Source organism: Malania oleifera, chromosome 2 (genome assembly GCF_029873635.1).
Source record: "Malania oleifera isolate guangnan ecotype guangnan chromosome 2, ASM2987363v1, whole genome shotgun sequence".
In the NCBI taxonomy this organism is placed as follows: domain Eukaryota; kingdom Viridiplantae; phylum Streptophyta; class Magnoliopsida; order Santalales; family Ximeniaceae; genus Malania; species Malania oleifera.
Genome location: NC_080418.1, coordinates 132,376,555 through 132,381,260, shown reverse-complemented (window position 1 = coordinate 132,381,260; position 4,706 = coordinate 132,376,555). Strand labels below are relative to the sequence as shown.

General features: G+C 33.9%; 1 long non-coding RNA gene across 1 annotated transcript; it reads right to left on the bottom strand.

Moving 5' to 3' along the window:
- Nucleotides 1-996: 996 nt before the first annotated feature.
- On the bottom strand, nt 997-4,412 carry LOC131148588 (uncharacterized). Its single transcript, XR_009135009.1, has 2 exons — nt 4,123-4,412; nt 997-1,368 (listed from the first exon to the last, which is right to left on the bottom strand). It is a non-coding gene; the product is annotated as an uncharacterized LOC131148588 (long non-coding RNA).
- Nucleotides 4,413-4,706: the final 294 nt, after the last annotated feature.

The window sequence follows — 4,706 nt, the reverse complement described above, 5'->3', positions numbered from 1 at the left end:
CAAATATGACACTTTTGACATGCATGGAAGCAGAAGAAGCAATACAAATCATGAAGGAGGTGCATGCAGGTTCGTGTTCAACTCATCCGCATGTGCATATGTTGGTAAGAAAGATAATGTGAGCAGGTTACTATTGGTCCACTATAGGGATAGATTGCATCAATTTTGCAAGGAAACGCTAAAAGTGTCAGATTTATGCAGCCAAGTTGAAAGCTCCTCCAATACCATTACATAACATGATAGCTCCTTGGCCTTTCTCTATATGGGGAATGGACATCATTGATCATATTCCCCCAAAGGCATCAAATGGTCATGGCTTCATATTGGTGGCAATAGACTACTTCACAAAGTGGGTCGAAGCTGCATCCTATGCAAGAACTACTTAGAGTGCGATTTATAAAAAAAGGAATTAATTAGCAAATACAAATTACCAGAAAAAATCATTTCAGACAATGCCACCAATCTAAACAACTGGATGATGTCAAATCTATGCCAATAGTTTAAGATCCAACACCACAACTCTTCCACATATTAGCCAAAAATGAATGGGGCAGTAGAAACTGCAAATAAGAACATCAAGAAGATATTGGAGAAGATGGTTGTCATATACAAGGATTGGCATGATATTCTATCGTTCGCATTACATACCTATCAGACTTCCATCATAAATTATACTGGGTAAACTCTGTATTCTTTAGTCTATGGGATGGATGCAGTCAAGGTTTTGAAAACCGGACCAGTGGCTGACCTGAAAAGGTCATCAGGTCGGTCAAATCAGTTTGGAGGTCAAACTAGTGATGTCAGCATGATGCCATAATATATATATGTATAAATTTATAATTATAAATAATGAAAAATAGAAGATATCTAAGAATTTTGTCATGTATACTTAACATTTATCTCTCAAATTCAAGCAAGATCGTAGTAAGTACTACCTTTCATCTTCAAAATATCAATCAAAATTAAATTCAAACTCAAACATATATTACAATACAATAATGCACAATAAAGTCTATGCTTTTCATCATCAAACTCAAAGTTCAATACTTCAAACTTCAAATAAGCATTAAATATTGTAACACAAAATAGTCAAACAAACACTACAACATTACAAGTTTACAACCCAAGAGTTAAAGGCTTCAAGCCCCCTAGAATTACAATCTTATATTTAATACTTTGTAGAGTCCATTCACAGACTAAAAGTAGGCGTGAATCGAAGTAATGGTTCATCCACACCACTTGTTCCCTCATGAGGACCTTCGTTCTCCCTACCACCACCTTGATCTTGATTTTCTTCATTATCATACAAATTCTCAATTCCATCATTTTCAATAGGTCCAGAAGATGAAGTCCCTTGCTCAAACAAACCTTAAATAATGAATGTATAAGTTTAATTAGAACATAACTACATGATTGTCTAGCAATTAAATTATGTAAGAAATTGATTTTATTTTCCTCACCAAAGTCATCCTCCCCCTCTTTAAGTTTAGCACTTGTTGGTTCCTCATTCATATTTTTCCAATCTTCAAGAACTTCTTCATTTATAGAATCCAAAATCTTCTTCTATTATTAAATCTTCCCTTATATCAATGTGCCCAAGAGATATAGGATCATAGAAATTCTTTATCCTTACCATTCCTACAAAATATTTGACTATATTCACCTTTAATTTAGTATTAAGAACTCAATAAAAAAGGAAACAATTTAATATTAAAGATATATTATTCAATTTACCTTTCTTGCAATCATAGGTTGTAAACAATATAGACAATATCATTGAGTCTAGAATGTTCTAATCTATTTCTTCTCTTACTATAAACTTGTTCAAAGGTAGACTAATTATGCTTTCATCTGGTGTTTTGACTTAAAATTTGAATGGCCAATTTTTGCAGAAGTGGAGCATAAGATCCAAGAAAATGCCACCATAAAGCTATCATTCAATAATAGAAATATAAGAATATAAATTCCATAGATCATTACTAAAAATTAAAAGAGTAATAATGAAAATATTTATGAATTTTCACTTAGCAGGAGATGTATGCTTATGGGAAGCAATGGCAACAATTGTATCAAATTCCTCTCTTCCATGTATAAAGAGGTTTCCTTTGTACATTGAACTTGAAGGTGCACATCATTACCTTAGAATTTTTCTATAACTTTGATACATTTAGCACAATAATGAAGTCTCATCTCTTTAGGAACAAAATAGTAAAACAAAGCTAGATTAAGCAACCATCCAACAACATGAATTGGATGACAAACTTGAGATACTCACCATTCCTCAACAATTTTAAAAAATGGTTCATAAGATTTTTTCCTCCCCTTAAATGCCTTTTTAATAGTTGTTTTTTATCTTTAAGATAACCCATTGATGGTCTCTCATCACTATCAACCATGTGCAAAACTTTTGCAAGTGGCTCAAACCCAGTCACAATAATAGAACATGAATCCCAAAAATCGTCAAAAATAAATGTTTGTTTGATCCTAATGGCTTTTGCTTCTTTGGACTATTTACCCTCCCTCTATTCTTGGCTTATAGCCATTTTTTGTAAACCAGCTTGATTTTGGAGTATCCTCTACGTAGAAAAGAAATAAGTAGCAAATCATGCGACTCCCAGACTAAGCAACCCCCTTCCCATTGTAAATTTTCTCATTAGATTCAAAACAACAATATGGTTATAGATGTAAGTGACAATGGTCTTTGCTTCTACTGTACTTTTAATATAGTCCACTTTGTAGATATCCTTAAGCATGAGATCTGTACAATGGGTTACACATGGAATCTAATATATGTGCCTATATTTTTCTATCAATCTCTTTCCAACTAACACATCATTAGCCCTATTATCTGTGACCACTTGAACCACATTTTCAGGACCTAAAAATTCAAACCTAAAAATTCAACAATGTCACCAAAAAGTCCAGCTAGCATCTCCCTTACCATTGAACAATGTACAAGGAAGTTCACTAAAGTCCTTCCTCTTTGATCTGTCCAGCCATCTCCCATAATAGTGTATCCAAAATCTTGCTAATAAGGCCTCATTGATTCAATAATGTGTTTGTATTCAGAAATATATTTTTTCAAAAAATATCCACGGACCTCATGATAGTTAGGACCCTTAAACCTAGACCAACAACTGTTACAACATCAAACATTGGTTGATAACAGGTAGAATTAATAACATTTAAAGGAATAACTATTGCATACAACCACCTACATATAGACATTTTTGCATTTTCATAAGCCTCTTTTCCATTAATGACATATTTTAAAATCATGAGAACCACAAGGAGGAAAATGTTTATGCATCACCACAACTTTACCCTTAGAACTGGAGTCATATTCCCCTCCTTTAAACTTCTTAGGATATTCATTTTGCTCAGCGTCTTGGTCATCTTTATCAAAATTAGGTGTAGAGAAAGATGAACTTATTCTTTTGTTCACATTGGAACTTCCTGTTCCATAGGAGGCACCCTTTTTCTTTGCATTTTCTACATCATTTAACAAACTCTGCATCTGTTCTTGAACATGATTTGGAACCTTTTTACAAGGTGCAATTTGCCCTCTTTGCTTAGCTAGATGTTGTTTAAACCTATTAATATCCCCCTCCTTGGAATATTTTTCCACAATACAAACACTTCAAATGCCTATTAGCCACTTGTTCACAATGATTCCATGCTAGGTCAGTCTTCCCACATTGAAGAACATCCTCAGCCTCAGGGGTAGATAGGGGTTCATTTAAAATATTTTCAGATGTCGCCATTTTATTTCAAGCCTCTGTGTTGACCACCCAAAAAATATTAACCATAATATTTCAACTATAAAAGCTAATGTACAATAGCAAATTAAACAACAACCATAATTTTTAATAACATGGATTAAGCACAAAAAATTCAACAAACCAACTTAAAGAAGCATATTGAAATATTGAGCACAGCAGATTGAACATGCCTAATTTGAAGCTGAATGTATTCTTGTTCAACTTAAAATTTGAAGCTGAACTTGCTTAATTTTAATAGTATGGATTAAACACAACAAATCAAAGAAAATGCCTTCTTGTTCAATTAGTAAGAACTTTGAAGTTGAAATTTGAATATTTTAACTTTTTAAAACTCATTTACCTGAAGAGCACGGCGTGCGACTATGTGTGGCGAAGTGGAGGCATTTGACTGCGACTAGCAAAGTGGAGGGGGTTGGCTACGACTGCGTTTGGTGGGGGCCTTACATCCTTGGGGCTACCGGCTGTGTAGCGGCTGAATGCAACGTGGAGGGCGGAGGGGTATTGGGACTACCGATTGTGCGGCGGCGTGGAGGCGACATGGAGGCCGGAGGGGTCTTGGCGCTGCTGGTTGTGGAAGGGAAGGGAGGACGGATGAAAGAGTGGAGTCATGGAGATTAGAAAGGGAGGAAGAAATGTTTTTAGGATTTTTCATTTCTTATTAAATTTTTTTTTGATATTATTATTTTTTTAAAAATAGTTTTAAATTTAAAATTATGGCATCATTTAGCTAATATGAATGGAGAAAAGTTCTAACAATCATTTAATTTTGATGTAATAAAAAAGTTTCATGCATGAAAAATACTCTATGTATCAATTTGATTGTAAACAAAGCTTTGAATCCTAATAAATACCGTTCTTTGTAATAAAAATTTAAGTTCATCCAACCTCGCCTATTTGTCTTTCTATTTTTGTGTGTTTCCAAAT